Source organism: Vombatus ursinus, unplaced genomic scaffold, assembly GCF_900497805.2.
Source record: "Vombatus ursinus unplaced genomic scaffold, bare-nosed wombat genome assembly UNPS02014798.1, whole genome shotgun sequence".
Taxonomy (NCBI): Eukaryota; Metazoa; Chordata; class Mammalia; order Diprotodontia; family Vombatidae; genus Vombatus; species Vombatus ursinus.
The window spans coordinates 64,790,116-64,802,218 of NW_020954576.1; the positions used below are offsets into that span (position 1 = coordinate 64,790,116).

At 36.0% G+C, this 12,103-nt stretch overlaps 1 protein-coding gene and 1 pseudogene across 5 annotated transcripts in view; one reads left to right on the forward strand and one right to left on the reverse strand.

Moving 5' to 3' along the window:
* The window catches only part of LOC114049735 (AT-rich interactive domain-containing protein 4B), a 196,399-nt gene that overhangs the window by 162,934 nt on the left and 21,362 nt on the right, over nt 1–12,103 (reverse strand). The window lies entirely within an intron of this gene.
* On the forward strand, nt 5,335–6,251 carry LOC114049778 (annotated as a pseudogene).

Genomic DNA, 12,103 nt, shown 5'->3' on the forward strand with positions numbered 1-12,103 from the left:
CATCTCTATGCAGATGATTCCTAGACCTATATATCCAGCCATAGTTTCTCTCCTGGGCTCCAGTAACATATCTTAAATTGAATGTTTCATAGGTCTCTCAAACTCAGCATGTTCAAAACAGAAATGATCACCCATCTCTAATCCTCTACCCTAAGCTTCTCAACTTTGATAATAGTGTTGGGAGCACCACCATTCACCTAGTAACTCAGGCTCACTACTTTGTTGTCTTCAGAGGCATTAAAAGCAGCTAGGTAGTGCAGTGGATAGAGCACCGAGCCTGAGTCAGGAAGACTCCTGGTTCAAATTAGTTCAAATGTGTCCTCAGACACTACTAGCTATCCGACCCTGGGCAAGTCACTTGACCTCTGCCTCAGTTTCCACAACTATAAAATAGGAACAATAGGAGCACCTATATCCCAGAGTTACTGTAAGAATCAAATGAAGTAATATTTATAGATTACTTAGTACAGTGGCTAGTACATAGTAGGCACTTAATAAACACTTGTTCCTTTTCTCTTTCCCCTCATCCTCAACTGACTCACCCCACATATCCAAACCACTGTCAAAACTTTGTCCTTTCTACATTTACAACATCTTTCACACTCATGTACTTCACTCACATAACCATAATCTTAATCAATTCTTGCTTGACTATTGCAATAGCCTTCTGAACAGTCTCCCTGCCTCATCTTCTCCATGCTTTACTCAGCCACCAAGGTGACTTTTTTTTTCCCCAATGTGAGTTTTCTAAAGCATACTTCTGACCATGTCATGCCCCACCCTCACCAAATGAATTCCACTGGCTCCTTATTACCTCAAAGATCAAGTAGAATCTTGTTTGGCATTTAAAGCTTTTATAACCTGGCCTTTTCATATGCTTTTGGTTTTCTTTTACACTTTATTCTCCTCTGTGCCTTCCATATTACAGAACAATGGCCTACTTACATTTCCTCAAACACAACACTATCTCCTTCTTTCTCTGCCTTTGTATTAGGTGCTTCCACACCTGGAATGCTCTACCATCTCACTATCTCTTAGTTTTCATGGTTTCCTTCAAGATTCATTTCAAATCCTACCTATTCCAGAAGGCTTTTCAAGGCCAACCTGTAACTTTACCCCCCCACCCCAGCTGCCTTCCATCTACTCTGTATATATCTCATATCTTCCAAGTTGTTTAAATGCTGTCTCTCCCCATTGGAATGCAAGGTCCTAAAGTGTAAGGTCTGTATTTTTGCTTTTCATTGTATCAGCATTTACCATACAGCTTCACACATACCAAGTACATAATAAATGCTTACTGACTTACTTAATACAGGGTACACATAAAAAGTATTGTTTTCTCTTACATGATTAAAACAATACATTGATAACTTTGGAAAGGATAATGAAAATGTTCTCAAACCATAAAAGTTTTTCCACATATCAACATGGTTTTGTTAACTTAAAACCCTAATAATTTTGTTGCTATTGAATTGTTTTTGATTGTGTCCAACTTCACGACCCCATTTGGGGTTTTCTTGGCAAAGATACTGGTGTGGTTTGCCATTTCCTTCTCCAGCTCATTTTACAGATGAGGAAATTGAGGCAAACAGGGTGAAGTGAGTTGCCCAGAGTCACACAGCTAGTTAAGTTGTCTGAGGCCAGATTTAAACTCAGATCTTCCTGACTCCAAGCCTGGTGCTCTAGTCTGTTACCTATTTGGAGTTTTCCCATTAGAGAGAATTCTACAAAATTTTTAAATGTTTGCTAAGCTACATACCACAAAAAGTAGCCAGTACATCCCAGGACACAGTACCAGCAAAAAAGCATCATAATTCACAGAAGACAATGTCTAAAAAGAAGGGTAACAAAAATAATCATTTCCTCATATCACTTTAAACAAACACACAGAGTATGTATAACAATTTATGTATAATAAACAAAGAGGCAGCATGGTACAGCAGAAAGAACACTAGCACTAGACCTGGTGCTTACTAACTCAGTCATCCTGGACAAATCATTTAGCCTTCCTGGGCCTTAGTTTTCTCACCTGTAAAATGAGGGAGTTGGATTGGATGACCTCTAAGGTTCTTTCCAATTCTAGGTGTATGATCCTATGAGATAAATTTAACTTCATAGATATTGGAGATACTCAGGAGTACCAGAAATATCACAAAAATATCAAAATATTTTTTAAGTACTCTATCACTCTAAGTGCAAGGCACCATACTGGGTTAGGAACACAAAAACAAAAAGGCAACAAACAATCCCTTAAACTATTTTCATTCTGATGAAAACAGATTAGATGAAAGATAAAAGAAGCAGTGAGTCCCCCACAACTAAGAATCTTGAAACAGAAGCTGGATGTCCACTTTTCAGATACTGTAGGAAAGATTCTTGTTCAAGTATTAGTTGGACCAACTAAGGGTTATGAGTGTGAGTGGAGAGAAAGGTATGTTTATGAGAGATGTTACAAAGGTAGAACAATATTTGACAGTGTTTTAGATGTGGGATAAGTGAGAGTGAGAAACAGAGATGTGAGGAGAGGAGAAGGAACAATCATATATTAATCACTCTAGGTCAAGCACTGTGTTAAGTAGTTTACAAATATTATTCCATTTGATCCTCACAACAACCCTATGAAATAGGTGCTGTTACTCCCATTTTACAGTTGAGGAAATTGAGGCAGACGCAAGTTAAGTGACTTGGCTAGGGTTATAAGCTAGCAAAAGTTTGAGGCCACATTTGAACTCCGGTCTTCCTGACTCCAGGTTCCACACTCTATCCACTGCATCACCTAGTTGCCTAGCAATACCTGACCTCAAACTATACTACAAAGAAGTAATAATCAAAATGATTTGCTGCTGATTAAAAAAAAAAGAGGTTAATTTTTTTTTAACTGAGAGGTCCACTGGTAGAATAAATTAGGTACCTAACTTACAAAAACAAACACCATGGTAATATCAGTGTAGATAAATTCAAAGACCACAACTACAGGGGTAAGGACTCATTAATCAACAAAAACTGCTGGGAAAAATGGAAAGCAGCTTGGCAAAAATTAGGTATGGCATGAAGACCAGTATTTCACAGCAATACCAAAATAAGCTCCAAACATTTACATGACATATATTAAAAGTCACATCATAAACAAATTAGCGAAGCAAGGAAGAAAATGCCTTTCACATCTATGGATAGTGGAAGAGTTTACAACCAAATAAGGGATCACAGGATCACGGAAGATAAAAAGTACAATTTTGATTACATATAATTGAAACTCTTTTTGTTAAAGAACTGGAAACAAAAGTGAATGCTCATCAAATTGGGAATGGCTGAACAAATTATCATATATATGAATGGAATGGAATGTTACTGTGCTATAAGAAATGAAAAAAGCGATAGTTTAAAAAAAAAAAAACAAGGAAGAAATGTAGTCAGCAGAACCAGGAGAACAATTTATACAATAACAACTCAACACTGCAAAGTAAAACACCTTTGAAGGACTTAAGAACTTTGACCAATGCAATAAGTAATCAAGATTCCAGAGGACCTACCAATGATGAAGCACACCCTCCTGACAGAGGAGCAACGGACTCCAGATGCAGAATTAAGACATAAAATTTCAAACAATATGAAAAATTTTTTTTTTTGCTTAATATCATATATGTTAACAAGATTTTGTTTTTCCTTTAGTTTTCCAATTTGGCAAAGTGGGAGTGAGAAGTGAGCTACAGGTTAGGGTACTCCAAAAAAAAAAAAAAAAAAAGGCCAAATGGTCACTGAAGCATTTTTTTAATGCACAGAAGAGAATAGGCAAGTACAATAGCTTTGAAAATGAATGTGAATTTATTATATACTTAAAAAGAAAAGCAAGTTGTACATAAGAGATTCCATTTCCTATATAAGGCTCTTTTTTGATATACTATGTATACTGAAATGCTCATTTTATTTGGCATTTCTAAGGTTGCAAATTTAAAAAAAAAAACAATGACTGTCTTAAATATTCATAAAATTGGACCTACTTTTTAAGCAATTACTGTACTTGACCACCTACTGGTTAAATTATCATTTAGTAACCACTGTTGATTGAGTACATTATTACAAAAAGTACTTCAACTCTTTTTAAGGACATCTACTTAATTAAGAACTCCCCCTCCCCCAATTCACTTAAAAAACATTTAACATCAACCAAAAGAACTGAAGAGAGACAACTGATAGCAAGAAAGACATTTACATTAACAATTTAGATTCCCATTAATACTAACTACACACAAATACATTTCATTCATTACAAACTCCAAGACTTTCATTTTTTTATTGTATTTCATAAAACTTATTCTAAACATATATCCAATACAAACTGACAAACACAACTCATTTTCAAAGTTTCTTCACTGAACTTTGAGGGCATCCAGAGCTCTCAGCCCACAAATAGTCAAGGGATCAGACAACTGATCAGAAGGAGATTACTGGGGTCCCTTTGCTAACACTTGGTGCAGGACTCTGTTGCACTGCCCATACTCAGATCTGAGTCGAAATCCTGGGTTACAGTCTCAGGGCAAGAAAGAATACCAGCACACTACAGCTTGCAGCCAAAAGGGAGCAGGGACTATAGTCAAAGTTCTAAAGCAAAAAAGAGTACTTGTGGTTGCTCATAGACCACAGCACAGGCCAGAAGAGTAGTAAACACACCTCTCCTTAGATAATACCACCTAGAAAAAACTGAAAACTTACAGACCCCCAGAACTAGCTCTGAAAATAGCTGCACAAAAACCTCTGAAAATTGAGACAGTGTCCCCTCCACTCTGGGAGCAAAGCCCAATTTTAACATAAAGTTAAAAGTCAGGAAATAGTCTGGAAAACATTAAAAACAAAAAATAACTTGGCCATAGAAAGTTACTATGGTGACAGGGAAGATCAAAATACAAACTTAGAAGAAGACAACAAAGTCAAAACTGCTACATTCAAAGCCTCAAAGAATAATGTGAATTGGTTTGAGGCTCCAAAAGAATTTCTTTAAGAGCTCAAAAGGGAGTTTAAAAATCAAATAAGAGAGGAAAAATTGGGAAATGAAATGAGAGTGATGCGATAGAATCATGAAAAAAAAGTCAACAGCTTGGTAAAGGAGGCACAAAAAAATACTGAGGAAAGTAACACCTTAAAAACAGAATAACACTTTAAAAACAGAATAGGCCAAATGGTAAAAGAGGCATAAAAATCCACTGAAGAGAAGAACTCCTTAAAAAACAAAATTGGGGTCTTTGGCATTCAAGAGTACCACTGAGCTCTTCTACCCTCATTTTAAATCTAGCTCCACACAACCCGGAAACTGCTGTTCCCTCTCAGCACCACCTGACCCCTACCTACAACCCGACCATGGAAGATGTGATCAAGTACAGCAACATGGAGTTCACCAAGAACTCTAAAATCAATGCCAGCAAGAAATAACAGGATGATGGTAAAATGTTTATTGGAAGGCTCAGCTAGGATACGAGCAAGAAAGAGCTCACTGAAATACCTGTCTCTTTTTGGAGAAGTTGTAGACTGCATAATTAAAACAGATTCCAGGGTAAGATGGAGGGGATTCAGATTTGTGCTTTTTAAAGATGCTGCCAGTGTCAATAAGGTCTTCGAACTTAAAGAACACAAGCTGGATGGCAAGTTAATAGATCCCAAAAGGGTTAATGCTTTAAAAGGAAAGGAGCCCCCCAAAAAATATTTGTTGGCGAATGAGCTGAGATACATCTGAAGAGCAAATCAAAGAATATTTTGGAGCATTTGGAGAGACTGAGAATACTGAACTTCCTATGAACAAAAAAAAAAAATGAAAGAAGAGAATTTTGTTTTATCATATATACAGATGAAGAACCAGTGAAGAAATTATTAGAAAACAGATATCGTCAGATTGGTTCTGGTAAGGGTGAAATCAAAGTTACTTGGCCCAAAGAGGTATGCAGGTAGCAACAGCGACAACAGAAAGAAGCAAGAGGCACTGCAGCTGGAGGACGAGGATGGGAGAGGTGGGGCTAGGGGCCATGGCAGAGGTCAGGGCCAAAACTAGAACCAAGGATTTAATCACGACTATGATCAAGGATATGGAAATTACAATAGTAACTATGGTGGTGATCAAAACTATGGTGGCTACTGGCAGACATGATTATATTGGGAACTATGGATATGGACAGGGATATACAGACTACAACGGATAACAAAGCACATACGGCAAAGCATCCTGAGGGGGTGGTGATCACCAAAACAATTACCAGCTATGTTAAAGGAGGACACAGAGAAAACAGGAGCAGATGCTACAGCAGCCTATCTTGTGGGATGACAACATTGAATGGAGAATGGTCTTCTATTGATCTGAGCTGACTATTTTGTAAAAGACTTTTAGTATACATGACACAACCGTGTCCAATTGTATATAGCAGTCAATTTAGTTTTCTTGTTTTTGCTTTGTCCTTTGCCATCTGTGTTATGACAAATGTGGATCTGTGTTTATACAAATTTTATTTGTATAATTTCATGTTAAATGATTCTCAAAAACTACTTGTGATTGTTTTTCTGTGTCAGGTACTAAACAGCTCTGTAAAAATGTAATTTTAAATAAGCAATATTTGAGGCACAGTTTTTTCTAGGAGTCACGGACTGTGGGGAAAAGCAGTGGTCTTTTATAAATAAGCGAGCAACAAACTTTGCCTGAGCTTCCCTTGACAAAGTCTATCCATGCTAAGGATTCATGTCTATGTTTGTAATAACCATAGATGCTACCAGGCAACTAAACAGTGTCTGTCCCCCACAAGCATTCTTAGGATCTTTGTAATGAGAAATTCAGCATGTTGTGAATTGCTGAAATTGTTTCTATCAGGCCATAGATCCCTTGATTTTTATTTTCAAGAGGAGTACCTTTTTATTAAACACCATTTTTTAAAAAAGGCATAGTTCGTAACTGCTTTTATGAGTTGACAAGATGCTTGGAACCTGTTTGTTAAAAAAAAAATCTATTATGATTACTTGACCCTTGCATTGAATGTGAATATAATTCCAATTGCATATTTCTAAATCCATTGAAACTAATCAAAAATTAGTATGGCCAAGATTTTCATTACAGAGTTGTAAGTAAATGAATTGTACTCTGAAATAGTGCATTATGTCACTGCCACTGCCAAACCATAAATATCTATTTCCTGTTGGAACACATACTTCAGAAAGCCTTAGCAGAGTTACATGGCGTTTGTTTTGGAAGTTTTTAGGAAAAGTGGTGATAGTAAATTCCATAAACTCATGTGTTGTTTTGTATTCTAAATAAAGGTTATTTTCCCATTAAAAAAATTAAAAAATGAAAAGCAAAACTGACTACGTGGAAAAAGATATACACAAATTCACCGAAGAGAAGAACTCTTTACAAAGCAGAATTAGCCAAATGGAAAAGGAGGTTCAAAAATTCACTGAAGAAAAGACCTCCTTAAATGAAGAATTGGCAAATGGAAAAGAGGTACAAAAACTCAATGCACAGCATAATTCCTAAAAAATTAGAATCGGGCAAGTAGAAGCTAATGACTCCATCACACAACAAGAAATAAACTAAGTCAAAAGAATGAAAAAAAAAGATAAAAATGTGAAATATCTTTGTGGATAAACAACTGACTTGGAAAACAAATCAATGAGAGATAATTTCAGAATTACTGAACTATCTGAAAGTCATGATATAAAAAAAAAGTCTAGACATCATCTTTCAAGAAATTATCAAGGAACTTCCCTGATTTTCTAGATTAAGAGGGTAAAATAGAAACTGAAAGAATCCATCAATCATCTCCTGAAAGAAATCCCCAAATGAAAACTGCCAGGAATATTATAGTCAAATTCCAGAGCTCCTAGGTCAAGGAGAAAATATTGCAAGCAGCCAGAAAGAAACGATTCAAATATCATGGAGGCACAGTCAGTATAATACAGGATTTAGCAGCTTTTGCATTAAAACACTGGAGGACGTGAATTATGATATTCTGGAGAGCAAAGGAGCTAGGACTACAACTAAGAATCACCTCCCCAGCAAAACTAAGTGTAATTCCTCAGGGGAAAAAAATAGACATTTAACAAAATAAAGGACTTTCAAACTATTCCTGATGAAAAGACCAGAGCTGAATAGAAAATCTGACTTGCAAATACAAGACTCAAAAGAAGCATAAAAATATAAACAGGAAAGAGAAATCATAAAGGATCAGATAAGGTTAAACTGTTTACATTCCTTCATGGGAGGATGATAACTGTAACTCCTAAAAACTTTCTCATTATTATGGTAATTAAAAGAAATATAGACAGAAGGCATGAGTATAAGTATGATAGGATGACATCTAAAAAAATAAAATTAAGGGATGAGAAAGAGGAATGCACTGAGAGAAGGAGGAAGAGAGAGGTAGAATGGGGCAAATTATCTCACATAAAAGAGTGGTGTCAAAGAGCTTTTACAGTGGAGGGGAAGATGGGGGAGATGGGGCAGAGTGCTTGAACTTTACTCTCACTGGAATGGGCTCAAAGAAGAAATAATATATACACTCAGTTGGGGACAGCAATCTATCTTACCCTACAGGAAAGTCAATGGGGAAGAGGATAAGGAGGGGGGCACTGATAGAAGGGAGTACAAATTGGGGGAAGTGGTAGAAGCAAAACACTTGACGATGGAAAGGGTGAAAGGAAGGGCAGGTAGGTGGTGCAGAGGATAGAGCTCCAGCCTTGAAGGAAGGAGGACCCGAGTTCAAATCTGATGTCAGGCACACAACAGTACTAGCTGTGTGACCCTGGGCAAGTCACTTAACCCCAATTGCCTAGCAAAAAGCAAACTCCCCCCCCAAAAAAGAAAGGGTGAAAGGAAAGAGAAGGATAAATAGGGGAAAAACAGAATGGAGGGAAATACACAGTAACCCTAATTGAAAAAAAAATTTATAGCAAGTTTCTCTGATAAAGGCTTCTTTTCTCAAATATATAGAGAACTGAGTTAAATTTATAAAAATACAAATCATTCTCCAGTTGATAAATGGTCAAAGGATATGAACAGGCAGTTTTCAGATAAAGTAATCAAAGCTATAGTCATATGAAAAAATGCTTTACATCACTATTGATTAGAGAAATGCAAAATTAAAATGACTCTGAGGTACCACCTCACACCTATCAGATTGGCTAATACAACAAAAAAAAAAACGACAAATGTTGTAGGGGATGTGGAAAAACTGAAATACTAATGCACTGCTTGTGGAGTTAGGAACTGATTCAATCATTCCGGACACAATTTGGAATTATGTCCAAAGGACTATAAAACTGTGCTTATTCTTTGACCCAGCAATATCACTACTAGGTCTATATCCCAAAGAGATAAAAAACAAAAAGGAAAAGGATTAATATGTACAAAAATATTTATAGCAGCTCTTTTTGTGGTATCAAAGGATATCAAGTGGGGAATGGCTAAGAAATTGTGGTATATGATTGTGATGGAAAATGAAATGAGCAGAACCAAGAGAATATTGTAACAGTAACAGCAATATTGTTCAATGATCAATTGTGAATAACCTAGGTATTCTCAGCAATACAATGATTTAATACAATTAGTGGATGGAGCCAGACCTGGAGTCAAGAAGACTCATCTTCCTAAATTCAAGTCTGGCCTAACATTTACTAGCTCTCTGACCCTGGGCAAGTGACTTACTGCTGTTTGCCTCGGTTTCCTCATCTGCAAAATGAGCTGGTGAAGGAAATCACAAACCACTCCAGTGTCTTTGCCAGGAAAACCCCAAATGGGGTCACAAAGAGTCGACATGACTAAAACAACTGAACAGCAACAACAACAAATTAAGATTTGCAATGCACTTTACGCAGCTGAACAATTACGATAAAAAATGCTGTTTACCTCCGGAGAAAGAACTGATGGAGTCTAAAATGCAGATCAAAGCATACTTCTTAAACTTTATTTTTGTTTGTTTGTTTGGTCTGTGTTTTCTTTCACAACATGACTAATATGAAAATGTTTTGCATGACTGCACATGTATAACCTTTATCAAATTACTTATCTTCTCAAGGAGGCAGAGAAGAGGGAAAAAGGGAAAGAATGTGGAACTCAATTTTAAAAAACAAATGTTAAAAATTATTTTTACAGGTAACTGGGAATAAAATATTTTTTTTTATTCAGCAACCTTCAGCAACCACCACCCTGATCAGTCAGCAGCCATCAACATCAAGGCAAAACCTTCTACCAGCAAAAAGATTACAATTCACTGAAGGCTCAGATGATGCTCAAAAGTTAGCATTTTTAAGCAACAAAGCATTTTTTAAAATTAAGGCATGCACCTTTTAAAAGATATAATACTTTTGCATACTTAATAGACTACAATATGATATAAACATAACTTTTATATGTACTGGGAAACCAAAAAACTTGTGTGACCCACTTTATTGCAGTTACCTAGAACCAAACCTGCAACCTCTCTGGGGTATGCTTGTAATATGTGTTAGAGACACCACCTGAATTCAAGCTTTCCTGACTCGAAAGTCAACCTTCTTCCTACTATAGCATAATGCATTTCTTATTTGCATATGTTAAGTATAGGTATGTAGTATATTAAAATGGCTGAAAAATTATGACACAAATGATATTATTAGGCACATTAAAAATTTAATCTCAGTAATTTCCAAACAATCCTTAACAATTACATCCTTGGTATATGGCAATTTATTAAGTGTTATAGAAAGTAAACTAAACATGATACCTATCCATAGAGGCTTACATGTTCTTACAAATGAAACTGTCATGGTCACAGAAATAATAAAAGCAAGTAAAATCATATATTTGACAAAGGTAAGGAGAGGAAAATGACCTTGCTATTCTGAATCAAGGCCTAGTTACTGAACACAAGGAATTAGGTTTTGATAGAAACAGGAAATGTGAGATAATGTGATAACGTAAGGATATTTTAAAGATAAATTCTCACAGTCTTTGATTTCTGGTTAATAATCTACTTAGATTTTCATTTACAGCACTGAGCCAATTACATCACTAATATGTACAACAGGCAGAAAGCACACAGGAAAACTTTATACCAGTCTGTTGATACTTCCCTTGGCTTAGGACCCATAGGCCCTCATTCTGTCATAAATAGCCCCTCTATCTAAACATCTTCAGGATTTTCATTCAACTGGCAGAGGGAGGAGATAGAACTAAACCAAACAAGGAAATCAAAGGGTAAAGAAAAAGCAAAGGGTACCAAACTGCCCAGTGCATGACCATTGGCTTATATGACCCCTCTGGGCCTGATGACTCTAAGATTCTTTCCACATTTAATTTAATACAACAACTTAAATATAGCAAGCATCTGAAGCATGGGAGATATAAGGCAAGTTTAGAGAAAAAATTAAGAATAAACAGGATTCTCACCTGAAAGGTGTGTCTCATAGGGAGATAATAACAAAAATGGTGATGGCAATAATAATAACAACAACAATAACAGAAGCTATTGTCATTACATACTTCTCTAAAGTTTGCAAATAGTTTTTTATTTCCTATTACTCTCAAAGTAACCTTGTGACATAGGTACTTCAGGTATTATTATCTCCCTTTTATGAATGAGCAAAGTAAGACTTAGAGAGGTTAAGTAACTTGCAAAGAGCCATATAGCTAATAAGCATCAGAGCTGGGAGTTAATTCCAGTGATAACAGCTAGCAAGTTTTCCTAACTCCATCACTATAGTAATATATGAAAAATGTGAGTTATAAAACAAAATGCTAAGTAAGGTCTGAGGGGAAAGGTGATGGGGAAGGGGTGAAGAGAAGGCCTTATTAGAAGAAGTAAATTTAAAGTAGAGTGTAGCACTAGATTAATGACAGGAATTTAAGGACATTTCGAAGGACCAAGTTTAGCAACTGACACAGTACGGCAATGAAAGTAGAGATAGGAGGGGGAAAAGTTTTTATTTCCAAGTGTAACTATAATATCTGCTCATAATGATTTATATTTAAAGTACATTTACACAAATAAGAGAAAGAAAATTTTTTTCTCAAATATATTTGTAATCACTTGTTTAGGAATCCTCTTTTTCACACTTTTTTGTCTCATTTACCATAAACAGGTTTTCGGCAAATTAA